Below are 8,693 nucleotides of genomic sequence, written 5' to 3'. Positions count from 1 at the left end.
CATCTAGGCCCCTAGACAAAATTTCAAAATCATCGGCCAACTATGATTTTTCATTATTTTTTTTCATTTAATCTAAGGTTTTAACTCACTTTTATTTATTTATCTTATTACTATTCAGCCAGTAACTTATATCTAGTGTGATTTTTTTACTCATAATAAAAGAACTGTTAAAAATAAAATTCTTTGATTTGTGAAATAAACATTAAAAAAATGAAAAATCATAGTTGGCCGATGATTTTGAAATTTGGTATAGGGGCCTAGATCTTGAATCTTAACAACTTTTCTTAATAACTTTTTGTCGTATTTGTCACATAGAAGGCACTTTCCAGAAAAATAGATTTTTTTGAAAATTTCCAAGGAATCTTGATTTTTCAAAACTAAAATTATGTTAGAAATTAGTCTTTAACTTTAGTAGGGCTGAACCTCAAATTCAGAATTTTTTATCTTTTACAAGAGTCGTTTCACCTATTCGGGGACAGACTGTATAATCAAACAATTTCTATTATTGAAAACATTATGAGTATTCTGTAACTTATATTTTTTTGTGCGAATGCAAATTTTCGTCATGTCAAGCTTTATTTATTCTGCATATAGGGTGTATCAAAAATAAGAAACCAAAACATCCACCCTTTTAATTCGGCTTTGACAAAATATTGACCAAATAATTTTGGAATTTTTCAAAATATTTATTAGAATGCCAAAAAAACGGAAATTATAGCGTTATTTATACATTTAAAAAAAAATTTGCTCTTTATTCAAAATGTTTAAAAGAAGATAAAAAAAGTATCTTAACTTCAAATCAAGAGTTAGATATATACGGTTGTACATTTTATGCTGAAGTAGTTAATATGCCTAGAGGTGCTACTAATGCGAAAAGATTGCTAAATATAGCAGAAGACTCACGAACAAAGAAAAGCATAACACCGATAAAAAACAAAGATAATTTATGTTGTCCAAGAGCTGTTATTGTTGGATTAACTTATCATACAAATATTATACTTGGTAGAGAGTATGATCATAATGATATAAGATACATAAGAATGGGAAGAAATTTACAAACTACTTTAGCTCAAGAACTATGTAATCAACTTGGGGAATATAATAGAAATTATTTTACTTTAGATGATATTGCGAATATAGAAAGATTATTAAATATTCAAATAAATATCGTAGCAGCCGAATGTTTTAATTCTGTAATATATTCGGGACTTGAAAAAGATGTAAAAGTTTATTAATATAAAAAAAAATTATTTCACTTAATGTATAAAGGAAAAAGATTTATTAAAATTTAACATAAAATAACATTTTTAATTTACAATGCGAAAATTTCCGATAATAATGCAGAATCTGGAAAAGTGCCCCGAATGCTTGCAGCGTTTCCACGTTGAAGTTTATTTATATAAAAATGGAAATCATTTCGATACAATCAATAGTATGACAGGTTTGTACGGTCAGTCTTATTATTGTGAAAAATGTGATAAACCATATCAAAATAAAGACGGACATAAATGCAAAACGAAGGATAAAATATGCGTAATGTGTTTCAAGTCTAATCACAAAGAAGACTCTTCAAAAAGAATATATTGTGAAAAATGTAATAGATATTGTTTTAATCAAAAATGTTTAGAAAATCATTCAGAAGTTTGTGAAAGATTTCATAAATGCTTAAAGTGTAATAAAATACTCAAAAGAGGTGATTAAATGGTTGACGAAGGTAAAAAAATGATTGAAGAAGGAAATAAAATAATTGAAGAAGGAAATAACAAGAAGGGTAATCAAATCATTAAAAAAGGTAACAAAATGATAGAAGAGGGTAGTAAATAACACAGATGTGGATGGGAAAAATGTCGAAATTGTTATAAAGAAGTTGAAATATTAAAACATAAATGTTATATGCAATGGAAACGACAAAAAGGTGGAATCTGTCAAACAACAATGAAAGACGGTGATAAAATATACAAAGTAAAAGGCTGTGAAAATTGTAACGAAAAAGGTTGTACTAAAATATACTCTAAAGAAAAAATTAAAAACAAAAACTATTGGCTTTATCAATGCAAGAAATGCAAAACCTGTGTTAAAAAACCGTTGGATGATGAAGAACCTTTTGTGTGTGTTGACTGTGGTTCTAGAAAGCATACAAATAATTGTACCTATACAGAAAAATATTTATTCTTTGATTATGAAGCGATGCAAGAAACAAGCAAACACATCGCTAATTTAGTTATATCTCACGATTTTAGCGGAAATGTTAATTGTTTTAAGACTAACGAAGATTTCTGTAAATGGTTAATTTCTAGAGATCATCGAGGACACACAGCTATTGCACATTATTCTAAAGGTTATGATTCTTACTTTATTTTAAAATATTGCGTTGAAAACGGTATTAAACCTTTCTGCGTATATAATGGATCTAAAATAATGTTAATGGAAATAAAATCAATTAATTTAAGAATTATTGATAGTAGTAATTTTGTTCAAGGACCTTTAAAAAACTTCCCTAAAACATTCGGTCTAAAAGAACTTAAAAAAAACTATTTTCCACATTTCTTCAATACAACAGAAAATCAGAATTATATTGGAAAAATACCTGATACAGAATACTATGGTGTTAGTTCTATGAAACCAAAAGAAAGGGAAGAGTTTTTAGAATGACAGAAACAAAAAAGAAAAGAAAATTATTTGTTTGATTTTAAAAAAGAACTTTATGATTATTGTAATTCTGATGTTGATATATTAAGAAGAGGATGTCTTGAATTAAGAAATCAGTTTCTAGAAATTGCGAATATAGATCCTTTTAGATATATTACTATTGCAGGTGTTTGCTTGGCTATATACAGGGTGTTTTCGAAGTTGAGGTGTTCCTTTTAACCTGTGATAGTATGCGTTGTTCTAAAGAGTTTTAGCCAAAGTCACCTTAGTAAAATGTGTACGGCAATGAAGATGCCATAAGTTAATTTTTTTGAAATTTCTGAAACCGGTCCTGCTCAAATTTGCGCTGATTTGTTAGAAATTAGAATTGACAAAAAAAAATCAAATGAGCATGGACGTTAATCAAAAATACTGTCAGAGTTGTCACCTAATTAGTCGGAATGGCTTTATCATTACGAAAATAATGAGCTCACAGATATGTTGCTAATGCATGGGCAATGTTATCACGTTATCAGAATGCAGCTGCGGCGTCCAGAGAGTATGCAGAGCGATTTACAGAAAGACACCATCCTGGGCCACGTCAGTTATTAATCTAGTACAGCGGAGAAATAGACAGGACCGGACTCAAAATTTTAGAAAACAATAAAAATATACAATCAATTATCTCCCTTAATACAAACATTTTACTAAGAAGATTTAGGCTAAAATTCCCTGTATAGATCAAAATATATTAAGAAAGATACAATAGCTGTTGTTGATAATCCGAAAAAAGATCAATATTCTCAACAATCAATTTCATGGTTAAATAGTTTTCATAATCCAAATATAAAACACGCATTAAACAATGGTGAAGTGAAAATATGTGGATCAAAAGTTGACGGATTTGATAAAAAAATCCAATACTGTTTACCAATATCACGGGTGTTTTTGGCATGGTTGTACTAAATGTTATAGTTCAGATTTTATTAACAATAAGAATAAAACAACTATGGAAGATCTTTATGAGAAAACAATAGAAAGAAGCGAGCAAATAAAAAAAGCTGGTTATAACTTAATACAAATGTGGGAATGTGAGTGGACGAAGTCAAAAGAATATAAGAAAGAAATGAAACAAATTGAAGAAGAAATTAAGGAATTGGAAGAACTTAATCCTAGAAACGCATTCTTTGGTGGAAGAACGAATGCAACAAAATTGCGCGTTAAGGGAAAGAAATTGAAATATATAGATATTTGCAGTTTATATCCAACAGTACAATGTTACGATGATTATCCAGTAGGACATCCTACTAAAATATTCAAACCTCGTACGTATAATTCAGATTGGTATGGCTTAATAAAATGTGCAATTTTATCACCAAAAGGTTTGTATCACCCCGTTTTACCTGTTAAGAATAAAACCAAATCTGGTGATGAAAAACTAACATTTCCATTAGGTATGTCAATTGTGTGCAAAATTATATAATCAAAAAGATAAATGTTCTCATACAGAATCTCAAAGAATTATCAGAGGAACCTGGTGTACCAACGAAGTAAATAAAGCAATTGAAAAGGGTTACAAAATAATAACTATTGATGAGGTTTGGCATTTTTACGAAAAATCATCAAATTTATTTAAAGGATATGTGAAAGCGTTTATGAAAATTAAATTAGAAACAAGCCCTTGGCAGGATGATTTTGAATCAGAAGAAGAATATAGAAAAGCTGTAAAAGAAAATCTGGGTATTGAATTGGGTAAAATAGAAAATAATCCTGGAAAGAGGGCTGTTGCGAAAATATGTTTAAATTCCTTATGGGATAAATTTGGGCAGACAAAATATGGGTGCAACCAAGGAGGTTAAAGCAAAGAGTTAAAGTAAGAGGAGGGAAAGCGCCCTATGCTGGTAATGCATTGAAAGTGATGCCAATCGTTCCTTCTCCAGCAACCTTTTATGACCGCGAACGTCCTTGAACGGCCCACTGGGTATCGCATCGCTTTGGCGCCAGTGGCGTTCCGTTAACCCCCGCAACAAGGTGTTAAGCGTTTTTATGTTACAACAAATGCTCCAGTGCGCCCCGTCATGTACTTATAGTTTTTTCTGAATTATAAATTTACTTCTTTTATTTTTGTTAATTTTTTTCATGTACTTAAGTTACAAATTACAATAAATGCATCTGTGCGCCCCGTGTTTTATACGCCACTGGTACCATCCCCACCAACCACCCTTGTTTAGCAACCTTTTATGGCTCTGCACGATTTGGCGGGTGGCATCACTTTTTCAAACTTGCTTTCCCTCCTCTTACTTTAACCTCCTTGGGTGCAACAGAATATGTTACAGATGTTAAAAGGTTTTATGAAATTTTATTAGACGAGAAACTTGATAATATACGCATAAACGATATAAATGAAAATATGTTACAAATTGATTATAAGTTAAAAGATTGCTAATATATATAGAAAATGATTTCAATACCAATATATTTATAGCTGCTTTTACAACTGCAAATGCTAGACTAAGATTGTACGAAATGTTAGATAAATTAGGAAAAAGCGTAGCATATTATGATACAGATAGTATTGTATATATAGATGATGGAAAAAACACTGTTAAAACAGGCTGTCTATTGGGAGATTGGACAGACGAATTAGGTAAAGGCGTATGGATAATAGACTGGATATCAACAGGCCCAAAAAGTTATTGTTATAAGACTAATACAGGTAAAGTTGTTTGTAGAATAAAAGGATTTACGTTAAATTATGGGACGTAGACGAGTTCCTCCCAGCGGTCAGTTTACACCACAGGTGGTCGGTACTTAGCTGTTATCTGTAGACGAGTTGCTCCCGCTTATTGTTGAAGGATTAAGGAAGGCGGCAGGTATATTTTTACATCTTTGAGTGCAAGATCAACGAATATTTACTAAATATCATAATAAAATGTTTTTTGTTCGACACTGTCAGAATTTGAGAATTTTCTCCTATGTGAACGGATTTTGATAAATGTCACAACTTGTCAAAACGAAACGTCAAGCTAATTTTAAAGGTTTTAAGGGATTTGGAGCCTTTAAGGGGCTCGTCGAACAAAAAAACGTTGTATTCAACTCGTTCGTTTGTAAATTGGGCCTTTTTTGGCACGCGTGGGCCGTTTTAAAACGCGAGTGAAACTCGTCACATAAACTACTATTTTAAATGTGCAGATGATAATTACCACCTTTGCAATGCAGTCTAATCCTCACCCCTTCGCTACCTGCATCCAAGATTAGGATATTTTGGGTACTGGGAGGAACTCGTCTCCGCCGAAATTATGAAACGTCCGAAAAGATTAATTCCGATAGTATAAATAATATTTTAGAATACAAAGACAAAAAAATCAGTACACAATATAATCGAATTACCAGAGATTATAAAACTAAAGAACTTTTAAATAAAATAGAAACAAAAGAATTTGGTTTTGTTTATGACAAGAGAGTTATTTTAGAAAACTTTGATACAATACCGTTTGGATTTTAATCCTTTTCATTGTTAATTAATACTACTTAAATCAATTGAAAACTAAACGTTCAAGTAATCACAATAATGTTTTACTATGCAATTCATCCCTAAAGATAAAATTTTATTTGATGTCATAAAGAATTTTGAACCATAAAAGTCATAAAATTTTTAAGAAACAAAAAACTCGTATACAATTTTTGTCATTAGAAAGTATCCTGTGCTCACCCTGTGTTACGCCTATGGTGCCATAGTACAACATGTGTCGTTAGAGGCGCTACAGTCAACAGCTGTTTAAGGTTCTCGATGATAAATAAGGTAGCGACAACTCATTGTTCATTTTTGAGACTCCAAATTAAAAGAGAGGACATATCGACAAATGCCGTGAGTGTGACAAAGACAGAAGTATACACAATTTTACGGGATGTTTGTATCGTGTCACGGGATGTTTGTATCGTGTCGATTAACTTGCATAGGCTCCAAATTAAGAAATATTGGCGCAACCGTCGTCCGCGCCGATAATAACAAGTCGTGCCATTCGATGTGAAATGGCCACCAGAGGCACTTGGATCAGTTGGATCGCGAATGAATGGAAACTGTAATAACTACGGAAGGTTTACAACTAGAATAAATATCAACCGTTAATTCGTCATTGATTATCAAAATAACAATAAATACAATAAGAACTTCAATCATAATCGGTGCAAATCATTTTGTAATATTAATTTGTGTTCGCGAGAAACAGCTAGACATAAAAAGGGTGTGAAACTCGAATAAGTATCAATTGTCATTGATTGTCAAAATAACAAATACAATAAGAACTTCAATGATAATAATGCAAATCATTTTGTGATATCAATTTGTATTCACTAGAAACAGCTAGACATTTAAATTTTGACAATTTGAATAAATTTTTCCTTCTGTAATTTCTGTAATACTATTACAGTTTCCCATAACGCGCGAGGTGGTGACATCTACCGATATTTTGACTTTTTTCCGGATGCAGAGTTTTGAGCGATTGGCACGACTTGTTATTACGATCAGCGCAGACGACGGGCGCAACCGTTGTCGTTACCTTTTATAATCGAGAACCTTACAGCTGTCCTGTCCTGTCAACTGTCAAGTTCTAAACCTTATTTCTATGGTCAAGTCAACTGCTGCGAAGTTTATTCTCGAAGATTCGGCACATAGAGAAATTCATTTGTCTGATTCGACAATCAGTTATAACTTATAACACAGTTAACGCCCATAAATAAACTTTAAATTGTAAAATTCTCAATTCTAAAGTGAACGAGAAATTATTATTATTTTAATTGGCATATCATAATTGTAGATACCACAAGGTAAGATTTGTGTTTGTTAAACATTGGTAACAGTATTAGAGTTACTTACCTTCACTTATGCTTGTATAACCTGGTGAAGACAACGCGGTTGTTGTAACGTCGCTTTTGATATTAAATAGTATGAGTATAAACTGGGGGATAGGTAAAAAAAAACAATTAAAATTTATTTGTTTTTGTCCGCAGGTATGGCGGAAGCTATAAACCCCATGCCTTGTGTTGATAATGAACACAACATGAACACGTTAATCAGGGCAATTCAGATCTTTGAACGAAGATGTTTGCCTGAATTTGTTGTGGCCAGGGTAGCGGCGCAAAAATGCCCTGGAAATACGCCGTGCCGCTGGGAGGTCTGTTATAAATATAAAAATCCACATCAACAATATGAAGGGGGCGAATATGCGAAACGCCTTGTTCGAAAATTTGATGCAGCCAAACCGGAACGTACCAACATTATGAAACCACCAATAAGCCTTGAAACAGTTATTAATGATGGTCCTTGTTACAAAATATGTTATGGCGTAATTTGCGAGTGCATATATGATGATATCCCGTTTTTTGGCATAAATGACGATGGTCTATTTGATGTTAGTGAAATTTCTTCATACTAATATTATTTGGACATAGAAAAACTAAATGTAAAAAACGGTAAAAAAAATTTCAATATTTTGTAATCACATATAAAGCTTTGTTACAGTGTTTTTCTTTTGCTTTTCTCCTTTTGTCAATTGTGTTTCACAATGTCTTAATTGATTTTCCCACTTATTTTGCTAGTAAGCGACGATTTTTAGAACAAATTCCTTTTTTGTCAAATATATTTCTCGATTTGTCAATTAACTTTCACGTTGCGATAATTACAGTTAATATAATTACAATTGATATGGATCATCGTCAGAGACGAAGGAATAATAAAATAAGTGATGAAATACGTGGGTTGATAATAAATTCCATGAATAACGGTACAACAGCAAATAATGTAGGGCACCAATTTAATGTACTACCAAACACAGTGAGGAAAATTTATTCCACATACAGAAGGACTCAAAATACTACCAAAAAAAGTGCTGGGCATCGACAACAAAAACTATCTGATGCTCAAAAGGAACAGATTTGTGACTGGGTGGATGAAGATTGCTCCTTAACTCTTCAGCAACTGAAAACAAAGTGTTTAACCCAGTGGCCAAATATTAATCAAATTTCATTATCTACAGTCAACAGAGCCGTTCAGAATTTTCATTATT

General features: G+C 31.8%; 1 long non-coding RNA gene across 1 annotated transcript; it reads left to right on the top strand.

The window, feature by feature from the left end:
* The first annotated feature begins 7,445 nt into the window (after positions 1-7,445).
* Positions 7,446-8,153, top strand: LOC138137328 (uncharacterized). The gene is made up of 2 exons (XR_011161691.1): positions 7,446-7,573; positions 7,639-8,153. It is a non-coding gene; the product is annotated as an uncharacterized lncRNA (long non-coding RNA).
* Positions 8,154-8,693: the final 540 nt, after the last annotated feature.

Source organism: Tenebrio molitor, chromosome 8 (genome assembly GCF_963966145.1).
Source record: "Tenebrio molitor chromosome 8, icTenMoli1.1, whole genome shotgun sequence".
In the NCBI taxonomy this organism is placed as follows: Eukaryota; Metazoa; Arthropoda; class Insecta; order Coleoptera; family Tenebrionidae; genus Tenebrio; species Tenebrio molitor.
This window is presented reverse-complemented; position numbering and strand designations above follow the sequence as displayed.